Raw genomic sequence first — 21,205 nt, forward strand, 5'->3', positions numbered from 1 at the left:
AAAATACAGTTTTGAATTCTCTTGAACTGCATTCCAGACATAAACAATATTAAAATTTTTTGTAATAATATATAATGTGCCTTATTATGTCACCATGATGAATAAACTTTCTTGAGCTATTTATTTTATATGTTACATATGTTATATGTTATACACTTAATATGCTCCCTTTACCTGATTTAATTAAGAATGGAGTACAAAAAATAGTCAAAGCACTGCAAGATATTTGGATATTTTACTGTGATATAGAACCAAAATTGAGTAAATCAAAAGACTTCTTTGCACTTTCTGAAGTTGTCACATGATTTGTAGCTCTTAAATAAAAAAACTTGAAAAAGCCTATATCACAATGATCCTTTATAACAATGACTAACATTTTTTACAATGTGAGTTTAAAGTTGACAACAAAGTAAGATTAATTTAGCCTACCTTAAGTTTTCAAATATGACGAAATGAGATCAAATTTACTAGTATCTTAAAATCATTCACAATATTATTAATATTTAGAGATTCAGTCTTTATTAGTACCCATATTTGAGAATGCAACCTGGTAAAAAATAATTGTTTTATTTCCACATCTTAATTCCATATCAAATTTGAAATGAGAAAGGCACCATTCAACAAAAACATAATACTTATTAATCTGTATTTGCTCATAAAGTCATTTACCATTCATATTTGCTTTGGGCTGGAAGACTCATGTTTATTGTGTTGAAAACTATTCATTTACAAATAATACCATCTGATTGTCCTTATTTAGGTAGATCCTGACCATGGAATTATTCAACAATATCATATCAATTTGAATGAATACATTTTTCAGTCACAGTTCTTTCAGAAATTTTGAGACATATAAATAGGGCAGTTGATTACTGTCCTCTTAAAAAAGCTTTATCTCTTCTTGTCTTTTCATATAATACTCAAAGATTTCTGTTTCCATTTTTTATTATGCCTGAGTTTCCTTTATCATTTTGTGTTTCTGTAGGTATTTGAAAAGCTCATGTAAGGTGGCTCATGCTGCTAAATATGTATATGTATATTTATATACATATTTATGTATCATTGTGAAGATTATTTATTTTCTTGTATCATCTTGATTTCCTGGCATTTTACATTAGGCAGCATCTTTCCTGTTTTCCTTCAGTCTTGATGATTTTTTCATTTTCACTTTATTTTTCCTCTACCTACCTCTTCTGGCATTAGAAGCATATAGCTGTTTTTCATTTGTTTGTTTGTTTTGTTTCGTTAATTTTTCCTTGCAGAGCAGGGCTACCCCACAGGCAATGTGCGCAGAGTAGCCAGAAGCACTTAGTTATAATATTCATGTTTTTGTTGTGGTAGCGGTAGAACCTGGTTTGTCAGATAAGACTAAATATGTCTTGATTGAATAGAAATGACAGTTTTAACCCAGTGAGTTTGTTATTTACATATAAGAAGTCTAGAGGTTTTCATACTGGGTCTGGAATAGCAGCACTAAATCATCTTTGGGAATACTAGCTTTTCCTATCTTTCCATTTAGCTATTTGAGCATACAGTTTTGACCTCACACTCAATGCTTCATGGTAACTGGCAGGTTGTTTCACCTATGTCATCTAATCTCAATCTTAGGTAAGAAGAAACAGAGTAAATGACAAAAGTTTATACCACCTGAGTCTCCTCATTTAATGAGTTTCACAGACATAAATTCTGTTTACATCTAATTGCTTCAAAGTTGTTCAAATGAACACTCTCAACTGCAATAGTTGTTGAAAAAATGTAATTTCTTTAAAAAGCACTTTAAATGACAGAATCATATTTCTGAAAGAGAAAAATGGACTTTGCAAAGACCACAATGGAACATTTTGAAATAATTTGTCTCTTACTCCTGACTTTGCCTAAAGTGCTTTGAATTCCCCCCAAAATGAACAGTTTTTGTTTGTTTCTTCAGTTAATCTAAAGTTTAAAATGCTCATTATTTGTAAGAAACAAACAAACAATAACAATAGAAAAACCTTTTGCAAATATGTTCACCATAGGGTGTTAAGAACAAAAGAAAACTGGCCGGGCGCGGTGGCTCACGCCTGTAATCCCAGCACTTTGGGAGGCCGAGGCGGGCGGATCACAAGGTCAGGAGATCGAGACCACGGTGAAACCCCGTTTCTACTAAAAATACAAAAAAAAAATTAGCCGGGCGCGGTGGCGGGCGCCTGTAGTCCCAGCTACTCAGGAGGCTGAGGCAGGAGAATGGCGTGAACCCGGGAGGCGGAGCTTGCAGTGAGCCGAGATTGCGCCACTGCACTCCAGCCTGGGCGACAGAGCGAGACTCTGTCTCAAAAAAAAAAAAAAAAAAAAAAAAAAAAAGAAAGAACTAACATGGGAAAAAATATTAAACTCAGTATTTGTAGATTTTCACCATAAAATGACTTTTTAAAGACAACAAAAGTAACTAATATACATTGTATATTATAGTACTGTATAATCCATTATACTAATACTATTAGTATTATTAGTATAATGCTATATAATTAGTATAATACATTTTTATATTGTGCTAATAGTATTAATATGATTATATTAGTATAATATAACTGTTACGTACGTCTGTATAAGAGACCACCTGGGCAGGCTTAGTGTGAGCAACAAGGCTGTTTATCCACTTGGGTGCAAGTGGCTGAGTCAGAGAATGGAGTCAGCGAAGGGTGGTGGGATTATCATTGTTTCTTATAGGTTTGGGATAGGCGGTGGAGTCAGGAGCAATTTTTTGCAGGCAGGGGATGGATGTTACAAAGTACATTCACAAGGACAGGGACTATCAGAAATATCACAAAGTACATTATCACAAGGGTGGGGGGAAAGTCACAATGGCTTGAGCGTGGTGGGGCCAGCTCAGAGGAACTTATGTTCCTGTCGTTTTATGTTAATAATGAAGAAATAAAATGAGAAAGTGTAGTGAAAACTTGGGGTGAAAATTTTGGAGATCGTTTGTAGGGGTGATGGGTGACATTTCTCAGGGTTCCTTCAAGTAGGATTGGGGCAGCACAGGAATCTAAAGTGGGAGAGACTAGACTGAAGTAAGGTTTTGGGGTAAAGGGTGATATTGTGGGGTTGTTAAAAGCAGCATTTGTCATATAGAGTGATTAGCGATAGTCTGGATGTGGTTTCATAGGAACTGAGAGATTAATCGGAAGACACAAGGCCCGAATATGAGAAGGAGGAAGATAGGTATCAGAGGACTAATGATTGGAAGAAGCCAGGATACCCAGTTAGAGTGGCCAGATGAGTCCAGTGTAATGAGTTGCCTGACTAGCAAGTTTTTGAGCTGTGTCTTTGAGCTTTTTGATGTTTTAATATACCAGGTCAGACTGATTTAAGTAAAAACAGCACTCTTCATTAAGAAATATACAGAGTCCTCCTTTTTCAGCAGTGAAAAAGGATGGTGCAGCTGCATAGAGGGAGAGGTTTTGTTCTCATGGCGTCTGAGAAAGCACATCGTGTCTACGAGTAACCTTTCACTGCTATTCATGGGGCAAGCAAAAGGAGAGGGCAAGAGGAGAGTCAGACGAGCAGGGGGAGGGTAGCCAAGGAGGGAGTGAGATGCAGGGTAGGTGTCTTCCTAAACAATAATGACTGCCAATGTTTTTTAGTTTGTCAATAGTGATAGAGGGCTTATCAGTTGTCCTGTAGAGTGGGGATGATGGTGTAAGAGCGGGAAGAAAGGGAAACACATAGCCAACGATTCTTTGCTAGAGAAGGATTGGAGGCAGTGAAGAGAGAGTAGGTGAGATTGATAGTGTGCTGGAGGTAACTAGGGAGAGGTAGAGAGAGACTAGAGAATGGGGCAAGGATAAGGGTGAGTAGAAAAGCCAAAAAAAAAGGGGGGGGGGGTACTTTATCAGGATAGAAGACTTGGAGTGTACCTTGCCACTGAAGATTTTATATCCACTCCAAGACAGAGTTAAGGGTGGCGGTTTGAGGTAAAACCAGGAAATATCAGTTATGATGGTTTGGAGGAAAAATGTAAATCGGCAGTGTAAACAAGGGCAGGGCATTTACAGGTATTTGAGAATGGTGAATAGGAGTATGACTAGACAGAAGATAGTAGAGATAACAAGTTTTTGGGGTGCAGTCCAAGCAGTAGGGGTGACTGCATAAAGCCCGGTTGCAAAAAGTAGGGTAAGGAAGAACAGACCTAATAGAATGAAGGGATGTATTAAGCTCATAAGGGTTATTACTGTTCTTCAGAAATGCAAGTGGGTTTAAGGGAAGTAGGGGAGAGTACTTACAACTTCCAGGAGGAAGAAGAGAGATCAGGCTGGCTGTCCGACAGATACAGCTCTATTCTGGAATGGTTAACCCAGTGGGGAGGGTCCTGCAGGTGGATAGCAGTTGAGGTACTATAGATGACTAAGTAGTGTCCAGTCCATCGAGGTTGTAGAGTGTGAGGGGTCAGATTCTTAACAAGAACTGATCGTCCAGCTAGAGTGGACTGGGACTTCATATGGCTGGGAATCTGGAGTAGGCAAGAGAAGATTAGCAGCCTGCCGAATTTCCTGTCTAGCCTGCTGGGGGACTGGAATATAGTCGCCTAGACTGGTGTGTGGCAGGAAGTTGGGGCCCAAAAAGAAGATACACCCATATAAAAGTTCAAAAGGACTATACCCTGTAGCTTCTCAAGGACTGGCTCTAGTTCCAAGGAGGGCAAACAGTAAAAGTACTGTCCAGTCTTTTTTAAGTTGGAGGCTGATGTTGGTGAGGTGAGTTTTTAAAAGATCATTAGTTCTTTCTACCTTTCCCGAAGTGTGAGGATGGTAGGGGGCATGAAGATTCCACTGGATGCCCAGGGCTTGGGAGACTGCTTGAGTGACCTGACTAATGAAGACCAATCCGTTATTGGACTGTATAGAGGTGGGAAGGCCGAACTGAGGAATTATGTCTGACAGAAGGGAAGAAATGACTATGGTGGCCTTCTCAGACCCTGTGGGAAAGGCCTTTACCCATCCAGTGAATGTATCTACCCAAAACAAAAGGTATCTTAGTTTTTTGACTTGGGTCATATGGGTAAAGTCAATCTGCCAGTCTTGGGTGGGGACAAATCCTCCAGCTTGATGTGTAGGAAAGGGAGGGGGCCTGAGATATCCCTGAGGAGTGGTAGAGTAGCAGATGGAACACTGAGAAGTAATTTCCTTGAGGATGGATGCCCATGATGGAAAAGAAACGAGAGGTTCTAAGAGACGGGCCATTGACTTGTAACTCACATGAAAGAGGTTATGAAAGGATGGTAAGATAGAATGAGCCTGTGAAGCAGGAAGGAGGAATTTTCTTTGATCCAACAACCATTTGCCTTAAGTAGGAAGGGACTGATAGGTAACAGTTTCAGTAGGAGAATAAGTGGGAGTGATAGACGAGAAGGAAAAAAAAACTGACCATGAGGGACAAATGTGAGAATACTAGCTACTTCTTTGCTGCATTATCAGCATAAGTATTGCCTCAAGCAATGGGATCTGGTGACCTCTGGTGCCCCTGGCAGTGAATGACTCTGCTTCCTTGAGCAGTAGAGCAGCTTTAAGGAGGATTTATATTAAGGAAGCATTGATGATGGAGGACCCTTCTGTAGTGAGAAAACCTCTTTCTGCCCATATAACAGCATGGTGATGTAGTATGTGGAAGGCATACTTGGAATCAGTATAGATATTGACACGTAGTAACTTTGCAAGGGTGAAAACCCAGGTTAAAGCAATGAGTTCAGCTTGTTGAGGGGTAATGGAAGGGGGCAGGGCAGTAGCTTTAATGACAGATGTGGAAGACACTACAGCATAGCCTGCCATTACCGGTGACTGACAACTGGGACTTGAATAACTACCATCAATAAACCAATTGTGGTCTGGATTAGGCACAGGAAAGAGGAAAATATGCAGAAATAGGGAGGATGTCATATGGATTAGAGAGATACAGTCATGAGGTTCAGGTTTGGTGCTAGGTATAAAGTGGGAGGCCGGGATAAAGTCTGTGCCAGGAACAATGGTAATGATGAAGGACCATGCCAAGATAGATAACGGATGGGGAAGAAATTTGGGGTTTACAGGGGGATATGTGATGTACCTTTGAGAGTAGATGTTGAAGGAGCAGGGAGGATATCTTGTTGGGAAGATTCGTAAGAGGGGCTGCAGAGGAGAAGGTCTTCCATACATTGAATAAGGTGAAACAGATGTAGAGAAAGAAAGTATGAGAAAGACCTTGTCTAAAGTAATGTGGGCTGTCTCCGAAGTCTTGCAGCAGTACAATCCCGGTGAGTTGCTGAGATTGGTGGGTGCCAGGGTGAGTGCATGTGAAAGCAAAAAGAGGTTGGGATGAGGGGTGCAAAGGAATAGTGAAGAAAGTATCTCTGAGGTCGAGGACAGAATAATGAGTTGTGGAGGGAGGTATTGAGGATAGGCGATTATATGGGTTTGGCACTACAGGATGGATAGGTAAGCCAATTTAGTTAACAAGGTGAAGATCCTGAACCAACTGGTAAGATTTGTCCGGTTTCTGGACAGGTAGGATAGGGGAGTTGTAAGGAGAATTTTTAGGCTTTAAAAGGCCATGTTGTAGCAGGTGAGTGATAACAGGCTTTAGTCCTCTTGTGGATTAAGATAGGGAGACACGAGAGGAGGATTCAAAGGAGGCCTTGAATAGAGTAAAAGGACAGCAATGAGGTGTGGCTATAGTCCAGGAATAGTAAGGGAAGCAGATAATTTAGTTAAAATGTCTCAGCCTAGTAAAGGAACTGGACAGGTGGGGATAACTAAAAAAGAATGCATAAAAGAATGTTGTCCCAGTTGACACCAGAGTTGGGGAGTTTTAAGGTGTCTAGAAGCCTGGTCGTCAATACCCATAACAGTTATGGGGGCAAGGGAAGCAGGCCCTTGAAAAGAAGGTAATGTGCAGTGGGTAGCCCCCATATCAATTAAAGAGGGGAGGGACTTACCCTCCACTGTAAGAGTTACCTGAAGCTCAGCATCCGTGATGGTCCAGGGGGCTTCCGAGGCTATCGGGCAGCATCAGTCTTCAGTCACTAAGCCGAGAAGATCTGCAAAGGAGTCGGCCAAAACACATTGGGTTCGAGCTCCACGAGCTTTAGGAGAGGCAACGATGTGAGTCAGACAGTCCGACTTCCAGTGGGGGCCCGCACAGACAGGGCACAGCTTAGGAAGAATCCTGGGTTTGTGGACATTCCGAGGACCAGTGGCCAGGCTTTTGGCATTTGCAGCAAGGTCTATAAGGAGGTTCTGAAGGAGCCCCTGGGAGCTGTGGCTTGGATGTTCTGAAGGGGTTGTATGCTGGAGACATTGTGTGTTGTTTTACGCACAGGCAAGTAGCTGTAACTCAGAGATAGTTGCCACTTGGCGGCTTCTTCTGTTATTCAACACCTTGAAGGCAAGTTTGATTAAATCCTGTTCTGGGGTTTGAGGGCTGGAATCCAACTTTTGGAGTTTTTTTCTAATGTCAGAGCAGATTGGGTGATAAAATGCATATTAAGGATAAGGTGGTCTTCTGGCCCCTCTGGGTCTAGGGCTGTAAAGCATCTAAGGGTAGCTACTAAGCAGGCCATGAACTGGGCTAGGTTTTCATCTTTACCTTGGGGAGTTTCCTTTAGTTTATCACAATCAACAGCTTTGTATGCTGCCTTTTTGAGCCCCTTGACTAAGCAGGAGACCATGTAATCTTGCCTAACTATATCTGGGGAGTTCATCTGGTATTGCCAGTGGGGACCCTCTCGGGGAACTGCCCTGGTGCCCTCTTGGAGTCCTGGCTCATGAAGCCGGCGGGTGTCTGAGTAGGACTGGGTTAGAAAATAAACTCTTGGCCGGGCGCGGTGGCTCAAGCCTGTAATCCCAGCACTTTGGGAGGCCGAGATGGGTGGATCACGAGGTCAGGAGATCGAGACCATCCTGGCGAACCCAGTGAAACCCCGTCTCTACTAAAAAATACAAAAAACTAGCCGGGCGAGGTGGCGGGCGCCTGTAGTCCCAGCTACTTGGGAGGCTGAGGCAGGAGAATGGCGTAAACCCCGGAGGCGGAGCTTGCAGTGAGCTGAGATCCGGCCACTGCACTCCAGCCCGGGCGACAGAGCGAGACTCAGTCTCAAAAAAAAAAAAAAAAAAAGAAAAGAAAATAAACTCTTTGTCATTTGTCTGGGGAGAGGGTAGAGGTCAGGATGACATTTAGGTAACTCCAGGTTAAGTTGCAGGACTGAGTTAGATATTGGAATTCCTGTATATATTTAGTGGGGTCTGGTGAGAAACAGCCTAAACGCTGGCTGATTTGGGAAAGGTCTGAGAGAGAAAAAGGCACAGGTACCCTGACTATGCTTTCAGCTCTAGCCACCTCTCTAAGAGGAAATTGTTGGGCAGGTGGGGGAGAGCTAGTCATGGAATGAAACTGTAAGCCAGACCGGATGTGAGGAGGGGAAGTAATAGAAGGGTTATAGGGTGGGGTTGTAGAGGCTATGGAAGAATTGGGACCTGATTCAACCTGGTGATGAGTGACCCGGGAGGAGGAGAGAGGTTAGAGGGGTCAGTGGAAAAGAAGGATTCAGAGGACTCTGAGCTAGGGGTTTAGACCGAAGGAGCGGACAGGAGAGAAAGAAGGAAAATCTGGGAGAAGTCGCATTGGGAGCAGAGACTAGGGAGGGAGCAAAGTGTAAAAAAATGCCTGGACATAAGGCAGCTCAGACCATTTGTCCAATTTTGGAAAAAAATTACCTAGTTCCTGTAGGATAGACAAATCAAAAGTGCCATTCTCTGGCCACTTGGCACTATTGTCCAGTTAGTATCGGGGCCAAGTGGTATTACAGGAGAAAATAAGACATTTAGGTTTTAGGTCAGGTGTTAGCTAAAGCATTTTTGATTTTTAAGAACACAGGCTAAAGGGGAAGAAGGAGGAATGGATGGTAGAAGGTTGTCCATAGAGGAGAAGGTAAGTTTATAGAGGAGGATAGAGACACCGAGAAATGGAGGTAAGCAGCTACCAGGCTTCCAGTAGGCGTCCGTGACTGAGTCCTGGGCTGTAATGTGGGTGAGCAGCCAAAGGAGGCACCCTTGCAATAGACCTCCCACCAAGGGAGTGTGGGTGAATGATCAAGGCAGGCACCTCCGCGCTGATCAGACACCAAGGGAAGACTGTCTTCCCAAGTCCGTGACCGACGTCGGAGTTTTGAATGCACAGATAAAGTGTGTCTCCTTTTTGTCTCTACCAGGAAGGGAGAGAAACTGAAACTGAAAGGAGAGAGATTGAAGGGAGGCAAGAGAGGTTAGGTACAGAGTGAAAAAACCGCTTACCTGAGCCGCTTACCCGAGTGCGAAGAACTGCTTACCGATTTGAACTTGGTGAGATGGTCCTTGGGCTGGCGGGTGTGACGACCTGAGGTCATACGTGGATCTCCTCGCAGAGGGAGCGTGAGGACAGGGGACTGGTTTCCCGAAGGAGTTCCCCTGCCCTGGGTCTTTGGCACCAATGTTTCGTGCGTCCGTGTAAGAGACCACCTGAACAGGCTTAGTGTGAGCAACAAGGCTGTTTATTCAGTTGGGTGCAAGTGGGCTGAGTCTGAGAAAGAAGTCAACAAAGGGTGGTGGGATTATCATTGGTTCTTACAGGTTTCGGTGGTGGAGTCATGAACAATCTTTTGCGGGCAGGGGATGGGTGTTACAAAGTATATTCACAAGGGCGAGAGGGTGTATTGTCACAAGGGTGGGGAGAAATGTTACAAAGTACATTCACAAGGACGGGGTGGGAGGGGGGCGGGCGGAATATCACAAAGTTCATTATCACAAGGATAGGGGAATGTCAGGATAGCTTGACCTTGGTGTGGCCAGCTCAGAGGCGCTTACAATAACTAATTATACAGTCTATAATATACAATGTGTATTAGTTACTTTTAAAAAGTATAATCTCCACTAGTCTCTCACAAGAAACAGATGTTTCTCTAAATTTTAACCATCATGAGAGACTAAAAGACATTTAATGTAATAATAAAATTCTAAAATTGAAGTCCAAAACTATAAAGCAAACAAAAGCTACACTCCTTATAGTAACTGGGAAAAGAAATTCTGTTCCTGAGAATTTTGCTCAAAAACAAAATTAAACAATAATTTTTAAAAAAGAACAAAAATTTAATTGGTAGTGGTCTAATATGGTGATACATCTGTTAAAAAAAATTTTGTCAACAGTAATCCAAATTTTTCAATTCCGTGGATGTGCATTTCGTCTGTGCCAATAGAAGTTCACACAAGTTAACACTAAAGCTAGTGCCATATTCCTTCCATTTTTGTGACTTCATTATCTCCTAGTGCCTTGGAATTCTCTGAATCAAGCCAGCAAAAGGAAAAACAGATTATATGGAGGAGCCAATATTGCTAGTAAAAATAACCCATGGAGTGATATATATCACTTTCACTCCCATGTTGTAGCCTGAACCTGGATGGGAGAATGGATTCGGAAGTCAGTTACGTACTCAGGGTGTCCCTGGAGAAGAAGCACTGCTAATTGTAGGTATCAAATAGTTACAAAATGGCTTGTGATGGTAGCTATGATTATGGCCAGAAACAAAAGCCATTTACTGGAATTAATATTTGCCTTTCAAATCTTGAATGCTGTACTCATTTAGAAAATCTTTTAGGGTGGGCACAGTGGCCGATGCCTGTAATCCCAGAACTTTTGGAGGATAAGGCGGGTGGATCGCAAGGTCAGGTGATCGAGACCATCCTGGCTAACACTGTGAAACCCCATCTCTACTAAAAATACAAAAAATTAGCTGGGCGTGGTGGCACGCACCTGTAGTCCCAGCTACTCAGGAGGCTGAGGCAGAAGACTTGCTTGAACCCAGGAGGTGGAGGTTGCAATGAGCAACCACTGCAGTGCAGTGATAGCACCACTGCACTCTAGCCTGAGCGACAGAGTGAGACTCTGTCTCAAAAAAAAAAAAAAAAAAAAAGAAAACTTTCAAAGTAAAGTAATAATTCAAAGGTTTCCATAATGTAAGTTGCATTAGTATTGTATTCTAAAAAATAGCCTCTTTTCCCAGTTTATGGGCAAATTTGGAATGATTAGGCTTGTGATTTTACAACAGAGCAGTGCAGAATATCAACTCTGGGTCATAAAATTGACACAAACTATTATCTCCAATATTTGTAAAACTATATAAGATTCCTGTGTTATTTAAAATATTTTTATTGTTATTTTTTTAGCTTAGATTGTAATAGAATTGACATTAGTAAGTAATTGCTGTCACCATTGCTTTATCTTTTGTGTTACAGATTTTTCTAAGAAATTGTCTTGTACACTCACTTTGTTGATCTCAACTTAAAGACAATTAGTGCATCAGGATTGAAAATGTTGAAGGATTCCTGAGTTTTGAGTGAGATCAGTATTAAGGAAGGAGTTGGTTCCCAGTTCTGTGTTGTCAAACTAGGGGAAATCAAAAAGGCAACATCTAGGGCTGAGAGTTCAACAACAACCAGAATGACAGTTTCAAAAAGGTATTCCAAGTGGACCAGGCCAAAGGAAAAGCCCAGGTATGATGGTGTGAAAATGAAGTAATCTGGTTGAAGAGAGAAACAAGTTAGATTCAATGAAATACTAGAATATGAAGGCAGAAGTCATTTTGTAAATAAAATGAGATTTCTTCTGTGAGAGAAAGGGTACAATTGTGAATCACAAGCCAGTGCGTAATATTATTCAATTATACACAAAATAGTTTTTAAGAATTAAGACAAGTACTATTTGATTCAAATGCAAATTTATCAGTGACTGTTTTCTTCAAAACTTATAAAGAAAACCATGACGTTGCTCTAAAATAAGTTCAAAGTGAAAGACTAAGTGGCAGATCAATCCTTTGACCATCCACAGTATTTTCTCTTCTGAAATATAAAAAGGTTAAAATTGTGCTAAGCCCGATATTTAAAAAATAAAATAAAATAGTGTCTCATCTCACTAGTGAGAAAACAAAAACATATGAAGACAAGAAAAATGGCTACATTGTTTTACCAAATAGAATAACCATAATAACTGGGAACAGTAGTTATAATAAATGAATTCTTCAGTAACTGGGAGAAATTTAATTAGAACCAGTGAACTCTCTTTTTTACTCAGACACTAAATTTTTACCATCCAATACTGACAATAAAATTTTATTTATTTGTGCTTTTCCTGTTGTATTAATGAAAATATTAACTATTAAAAAAAGAATATGAAATAAAGTGAAATAGAAATATAAAATCAAGACCAGAGAAAAGTAAACCACATTTATGTTCCTGAAAAGGCTTTCATAATTGATTTAAGATTTAAAACTAATCTCAACTAAGCAGCCAAGTCTTTAGGGACAATCTCTTCCCTATCTGAACTAAGGAGACACATCTATTTCTTGGGAGGGCGTGGGGGGACTTTTCTCAATACTAAATTTTAAAATAAATGTATCCCTCGCTTAAATGTAAAGTAATGTACAGTATGCAGCTCTTGTCAACATCTGTATAGTAAAACAAGAAAATAGAAGAAAAAGAAGTAGAAATTTTGTTTTAGCACAGTATTTTTGCATAAGTTATGGGACATGAGGGTGAGTGGAATATATGACAAGTCAAAGAAGGACTGTCTTGCTTAAGTTTTTCATTCATGAAAGGGCTCATGAAATTTAAATCATTATTGTAATTGTCTAAATAGCAATAATTATCAAAATTGATATTGCTAAATATAAATATTATAAATATGCTACATTTTAAAAGTTTTACCAGTTTTAAATGGCATGTCTGTCAGGGCAAAAAAAAATACTAAAAGTAGGAAAGAACAATACAATAAATGAATTAAAAAATTAAATGGAATGGGCCATGGTCTCTATATAAAATAGGGCCCTGGATTCCAGTACGTGCCAAATAATTTTGCTTCATTTCTAGTTGTACAAATTATTCTATTAGGCACAAGGTTGATGTAGAAAGAATTAAACCTAATAAATGCTAATAAGTAACTACTGAAAAATATCACCTGAAGTATTTGACTTTCTTGTAATGAATCAAAATAATATCACTTTCAAATATTCATGCAGTCTAATGGCATATTCAAATGTCCATGTAGTCTATTACAGCAGTACAAAATATACAAAATTCCACAGGTCTGTGACTCTATGACAGTGAATTTCTTGGATAAACATACCTTACCGATTTTCAGCATTTGAGGACTAAAACCAAACAAAACATTTAAAAAATGTTTTAAGTGGTGTAATGCATGGCTGTTAGAAACTGTGATTTCCTTTCTGTATTTATGAAAAAACTCTTCAAAGCTAATTATAATTTACAAATTAAATGGACTCTTGTTCAACACCCTCGGCAGTATTTAAATTTTTCTATAACAACGTTCTTATTCAAGAACATTTTTTCTTTGTATTTGTCTTAAATGATAACTCTTCTCCTAATTCTCTTTATTTCACAAAGGCTGCTTCGTTTCTGTGCTGTGGTATCCATTTTCCTTTGTCTTCCCCTCATGACAGATGCGTTCCAAATTCTTGCTTTAGGCTTTCTTTTGTCTATATTTATGGATAATTCCATCTTTTCCACAAATTCATGGCAGTGCCTCTATAGAAGACCCTTTTAACAAATTGTAAAAACATCCTTCCCTTGTCTACAAGATTACAGATAACCCGGCACCAGCCCTTCCCTCTGGTCTCACTCCTACTACTGCACTCTCCTGTCACAGCTACTTTGGTTTCATTCTCGGAATGTGCCAAGATTATTACTGTTTTAAGACCTTCGAATTAATACCCTCTGCCTGAATTTCTCTGCCCACGGGGTCTTATTGTCAAAACTTTCTGATAATTAATATGTTATAATACACGTCTCGTATGATCACTCTTCTTTTTCAAAGATTCTGGGCTAATGTCACTGTTTAACCTATGGGCTATGGAATCAGTTTGCATAGTTCTAAGCAATAAGAACAAATTTTATCAATTACTTTCATTAAGTTCACATAAATGTTATAGAGTAATAGGTGAATTTAGGAAGAAATGGCGTCGTTAGGGTGTGGGGAAGCCTTTCCGTTGGTTCAGATTTGGCATATGTGTGTGTGTGCGTACACATTTCTTCCCCAATGATATTTTAACATTTGCTTTATGTGGATCTCACATATATCTAAAGGTTAATTTTAGGTTACTTATCTTGTTGTGGCGATTGGTGCTGCTATTGTAATTTTTTCACTACATTATATACTTTGGTGATTTTATGAAGAATATTGATTTTTGTTTACATAGAATTTTTTATCATTCTTTCCAAAATCCACTCTTACCTATGGACTGAATTAGTCTAACTTATTTTGGTATTCTCTTCCATAATGCTGTTTTTCTTCATACAATGCTCAAACACATTAATTAATTTAATTCTCACAACCTCTATGAGACAGGCAATATTACTATCCATACTTTGTAGATGAAGTGATGAAACAGAGGCAGAAAGAGGATAAATATATTTTCAAGGTTGTGTAGCTATTAATAATAAGTAAAGTATACAGGATTTAAACTCAGTTGGACTCCAAAAGCAACTCTGCCACTCTAGATAGTGTTTTATATGTATTTCTGTTTCTTCAACTAGCTTCCTTCCATACGCTAGGAAGCTGATGAAACACACACCTTAAGTATCTGAGCAAAGCATCGGTTGTTTTTCTTATGGGCTACCTAGTACAAAGCAAGGAAAAAGCATTTAGATTGGGAAAAAATCCACAAACCAGAATGCAAAGGACTGTTTTAAAAAGCAAATCCACTATTTTGGTGGATTTAACTTTTCCCAAAAAAGAAAGTGAATTTCCTTGGAGTTGATGACAAATGGTGTTTCTACCTGAGGATAAACAGCAGGGAGTTCTTAAAGATGGAGTCGTATGGTTAAGGAAAAAGTATGGAGACAAGAAATGCAATAGTTCTGTGTATGAAGTTTAAACTACTTCTAGCTCTCCTTATGTTTTTAGACCTCCTGTCTCCAATCTCCATCAAATGGGTGGAGCTGGACATTTTCATAGGATCACATGTAGAGTTTCATGTAGTGCCTACTTTCTGGTATTAAACTGCTTATCAATTATCAATTGTTTAGCCTGCTTCATATTTTAAAATCTATTTTTTTTCTTATTTTTCTTATATTCTTTAAGGTTTATATCAGATATTTTAATCGATTTTACAAGATGAGAGACTTTTTCCCCATTGTTACATCTTCATTATGGTGTGGGTGTTTATTTACATGAATATTTAAAATTATTTTGTATCCATGATTGACTTTTTACCTTTTAATTTTCCTCTATCAGACATTAGTATTTCCACATTGCATTCATTTTGTTGTTAGTTTTGTTGTTTAGTATTTTCTTGTCACATCTTTTCTGATCCCTATAATCATTTCCATTGATTTCTCATGTAGATATGTGAGAACTAATTATATTTTGATGTTTTTGTTTCATGGACCAGTTTGAAGAAGATCATTCTTCTTCAAACAGTAGCGTTTAACCTATATACTTACAGTAATATACTATAGTAATAAAGAGTAGATTTTATTTCAGTCATAATTTTATCCTTCTCTTCTTTCAAAAATCCTTTCTTGTTATTCTTATATTTCATGTCATCTGTAGTATTAAACATCTTGTTTTTTTAGAATTTTGTATTGATTTGGATATCAATTCTAATGAATTTCTAATGAAAATTTGATAATGCTTCATTTGTTTATACTAATACAATACTTGTGAAAAGATCAGTATTTCTCTAAAATACCACGATAATTTTACCATTTTATTAATGAATATATTAATATTTTAGGCACCTAGTAAGTGTTTATCCTCACAACTTTTTGTTTTTGTTATTTAAATTCTAAGTTGCTTTTCCTTAGCTACAGATTATTATTACTAATTTAATTTGCAGTCTCTGTTACTGATTACATTTAATCTTTAACATTTCGTTTGGATAGAACATTTATTTTCCCAGTTGTAGTACTCACTTTCTTTTGCCTTAGTTTTTCCACCCTCTAGTTTAAGTTTGACTTTAGTACGAAATGTATGATGGTGAAGACTTGACATACATAACCAAGTCAATGTTACACTTTTCTGCTAAGTATCTTCCCTTAAATGGCCTGAAGCCACATCAATCTCATGGAATCCTCAACTGAATTCCTGATCTTACCTGCTTCTCCTTTTTCACCCACCCTGTCTCTGTTTAGCTATAATGGCATAGTATACCTGCTAAGTTCACCTTGATAATTTTGATCTCTCTCTTGATGATCCCCATTGGTTGGCCTCATATTCTATTGATGCTATCTGTAAAATACCTTTGAATTCTGTTCCTTTCTCTGTAAACCTACTATCACCTCCTTTAGCAAAGACTTCATTTTCTCACACATTAACTATTTCTTAGTTGCTTTACTGATATCCCCAGTCAAATTCTTGAGTTTCCTTGCCCCAAATAGTTCTCTCAACTATCACCAGAAGCTATTTCTAACATGCAAGTTGATGATATAACACTTTTCTGCAATTCTTTAATTATTCTTTGTCACTTCCATGGGGAAAAAAAAAATCCAGCCCTGCTAGGATGGCATAAATGTTCTTCATGCCCCAATTTGTGCTTAACTTTATTTATAGTCTCAGCAGTTGCCATCCCTTCCGTTGCTCCTGCCTGCGATAGGCATTCTCAGTTCCAGCCACATTCAGTATTGCTATTCCCCACTTTTATGCTTTTATATATATTCTCTTTCCAGTGATAGAGAAATTTAAATTTCCCTTAAAGATGAAAGACCTTGAATTCAATTCCCAAACCTTCAACATATATAAATTTTGCTTTTTCATAAATATTTCAGTCACATTAAGATAATGATTATTTTCAGCCTTATATACATACATGAAATTGCAATTAAATATCACCAAGTGTATTTGAAAACTCATAATAGCAGTTTTTGAATTTTTTTCTTCCTCCCATTTTATACATGAAGAACTTCAATTTTCTTTTTAGAAGGAACTAAACATTGCCCATGCAGTGAAGAAACCCTGCCACCCCACACACTTGGCACAGTCATTGCACACCTTTTGTCTGCATATCATTTGGTCACATAATGTCATTTATTTCTCAGGATTATATTCATTGATTACACATTTATCTCTCTGATTAGGGAGTGACTTCCTTAAATAAAATTACTTTTTTTACTAGTTTTCTTTTAATATCATTTAGTATTACTCTGGCATTAAACAGAAAAGAGACGCTTATTAAATTATAAATTTTGTAAATAAAAATCTCCCACATATTAAGAAAATAAAGTGCATATTTTAAATATTGGTTACATAATCTTCAAAGTATTGGCAAATTGAGATCACTGTTATAGTGTTCATTCACATATTTAAAGAGCCTTTTCTTGCTGACATTTGTTAACTCGTGTATTAACAATTATTTAAAATACACAAACTGTATTGAATAATTCATTCTGCACTATTCACCTCCCAAAAGCTAATTACCTAATTTCCATGACCTTTGTGTGGTTTTCAATTTGGTTTAATAGTGAAATCAACAAATGCTTACTGAGTGGCCAGCATGTATAATGTGGTGATTTAATTAAAGTTAAATTTTAGCTTATATTAATTATATCTTCAGCCAGAATTTGATGGCAGCACAAAAGGAAGTTTTTGTGCCATGTTGTTTTTTAGGCACATGTTTAATCAAACAAATATTTAGTAAATCCTTATAATCTGGTAGCACATATGCTAAGTGTGGAAATAAAATAGTTGAATATAACTTTATCCTTGTCCTTGACAAAATTAATTACAGTGTTCTATGGAGCCTATTTTTTCATTCTTTTTTTAATGTTCAATTATAATTCAAACCATGTAGTTTATGTCACGTAATTTTAATATTAAACTTAAATTCAGTTTTAAACTATTCATAACTATTCAGAAAAAGTTTAAAAATTATTTCAAAAGAATAAGAAAATAAGAATACTGGAGTTTAGGCCAGGCGCGGTGGCTCAAGCCTGTAATCCCAGCACTTTGGGAGGCCGAGATGGGCGGATCACGAGGTCAGGAGAACATGAACATGATTTCATTCTCTTTTATGCCTGTGTAATATTCCATGGTGTTTATATACCACATTTTCTTTATCCAGTCTGTCGTAGATGAACATTTAGATTGACTCCATGTCAGGGCCGGGCGCGGTAGCTCAAGCCTGTAATCCCAGCACTTTGGGAGGCCGAGACGGGTGGATCACGAGGTCAGGAGTTCGAGACCATCCTGGCTAACACGGTGAAACCCCGTCTCTACTAAAAAAATACAAAAAGCTAGCCGGGCGAGGTGGCGGGCGCCTGTAGTCCCAGCTACTCGGGACTCCCAGCGGGAGGCTGAGGCAGGAGAATGGCGTGAACTCGGGCGGCGGAGCTTGCAGTGAGCCCAGATTACGCCACTGCACTCCAACCTGGGCGACAGAGCGAGACTCGGTCTCAAAAAAAAAAAAAAAAAAAGAAAAAGAAAAGAAAAAGAATACTAGAATTTATTTTGCATTTACCATGTGTCAACTACTCTGCTATGGTTTGATGTATTATCACATTTAAGTCTGAAAACAACTCAATTAGGTTGATACTTTCTTGTCCTCGTTATTATGACAAGGAAACATGAACTTAAAGAATTTGTAAATTTGTCTATCATCTTAAGGAAGTATTTGGGGGAATAAGGATTCAAACAAGCTCTGTGAGACCACAGAGCCTGAGCGGCTATTTTCACAAGACTGAATGTCCTCAATGGAAATATCTGGCATTAATTGTGTGTTATTTAATAATATTGAGTAACAAATAACCATAAAACTTCAGTGACAAACAATAACAAATATTCATTTTTCTCAGCAGTCTCTGAATCAGCAGACAGTTTATGCTGATCTGAGTTGACCTCGGCAGGACTTCTTCATGCACCTGCAGTGAGCTGCCAGTCAGCTGCCAGTGTGTATTCTCATATACCTGGGGCCTCAGGTGCGTCAGTTCTCAGCTATGTGCACCACTTGCCAAGAGCTGAGTATAAGGAGATCTTCATGGAGAAGGCAAAAGACAAAGACAAAGAGAGTGGATATAGATAATACCCCTCGAGGTTTAGGCTTGGAACCAGTACACCATTATTGCCACCACATTATGTTGGCAAAAGCAAGTCTAGTCCTGCTGAGATTCAGAGGGTAGGGAAATCAACTCTACCATTACATGAGAAGAGCTGCAAAGCCAATTTTCAAAGCTACTGGGTACCAGTAAAAGTCAAGAACTGTAGTTATTTTTTAAATTTAGTTTTTAATTTTTGTAGGTGCACAGTAGGTGTATAGATTTATAAGGTACAAGAGATATTTTGATACTTGAATAGAATGCATAATCATCACATTAGGGTAAAGGGCTATCCATCACCTAAAGGTTTTACCCTTTCTTTGTGTTGCCAACAATCCAATTAAACCTTTAGTTATTTTAAAATGTATAATAAATGTTTGGCAACTGTAGTCACCTTGTTGTGCTAGCGAATACTAGAATCTTATTCATTATTTTTAGTTTAGTTTAGTTTTGTTTCTTGAGACAGGGTCTCACACTGTCACTCAGACTGGAATGGGGTGCAGGGAAGGAATCACAGATCACTGTTTCCTCAACTTCCTGGTTTCGGGTGATCCTCCACCTCAGCCTCTCAAGTAGCTGGGATTACAGGCACACACTATCATGCCCAGCTAATTTTTTTTTTTTCCCCCCCAGAGACAGGGTTTTACGTCATCGCCCAGTCCTGTTCTTGAACTCCTGGACTCAAGGGATCCACCTGCTTTGTCCTCCCAAAGTGCTGGGATTGCAGGCGTAAGTCATCATGCTTGGCCAAATACTAGATTTTATTTATTTTATCTAACCATATTTTTGTACCCCTTAACAAACTCACATCCTCCCATCCCCTGATTACACTTTCCATCCTGTGGTAACTATTGTTCTAATCTCTATCTCCATTAGTTCAAGTATTTTAAATTTAGCTCCCACAAATATATGAGAATATGCAATTTTCAGCTTTCTGTGCCTGGCTGGTTTCACTTAGCATAATTATCTCCAGTTCCATCCATATTGTTGGAAATGACGGGATTGTATTCATTTTTATGGCTATATAGTACTCCATTGCGTAAGTGTACTACATTTTCTTTTCCCATTTGTCTGTTGATGGATGCTTAGGATGCTTCCAGATTTAGGTTATTGTGAATAGTGCAGCAATAAACATGGTAGTACAAGTGTCTCTTTGATATACAGATTTCCTTTCTTTTGGGAATATACCTAGCAGTGAGATTGCTGAGTCATATGGTAGCTCTATTTTTAGTATTTTGAGGAACCTTCAAACTCCTCTCCATAGTGGCTGTACTTATTTACATACCCACCAACAGTGCGCAAGGGTTTTGTTTCCTTTCCTTTTCTACACATTCTTGCCAGCATTTGTTATTGCCTGTTTTTTTCAATGAAAATAATTTTAACTGGGGTGAGATAATGCCTCATTCCAGTTTTGATTTGGATTTTTCTGATGATCAGTGATGTTGTGCACCTATTCATATACTTGTTTGCCATTTATTTGAGAAATGTCTATTCAGATCTTTTGCTTATTTTTAAATCAGATTATTAGATTATTTCCCATAGAGTTGTTTGTACTTCTTTTATATTCTAATTATTAATCCCTTGTCAGAGGGATAGTCTGCAAATATGTTGTCCCATTCTGTTGGCTGTCTCTTGAATTTGTTGATTGTTTTCATTGTTATGCAGAAGTATTTTCACTTGATGTGATCCCATTTGTCCATTTTATGCTTTAGATGCCTGTGTTTGTGGATTATTTCTCAAGAACACTTTGCCCAGTTCAATGTCCTGGAGCGTTTCTCCAATGTTTTTGTTTAGTAGTTTCAGTCTGAGGTCTTAGATTTAAGTTTTAAATCCATTATAATTTTATTTTTGTGTACAGCAAGAGATAGGGAACTAATTTCATTATTCTGCATTTAGATATCCAGTGTGTACAACAGCATTTATTGATGTGACTGTCCTTTCTCCAATATAGGTTCTAGGCACCTTTGTCAAAATGTGTTCATTGCAGACGTATAAATTTGTTTTGGGGGTATTATTCTGTTCCACTGGTCTATGCATCGTTTTTCTGCCACTACCATGCAGTTTTGGTTGCTATAGCTCTGTAATTTAATTTGGAGTCAAGTAATGTGATTCTTTCAGGTTTGTTG

The sequence above is a fragment of the Papio anubis genome, chromosome 3, assembly GCF_008728515.1.
Source record: "Papio anubis isolate 15944 chromosome 3, Panubis1.0, whole genome shotgun sequence".
NCBI lineage: Eukaryota > Metazoa > Chordata > Mammalia > Primates > Cercopithecidae > Papio > Papio anubis.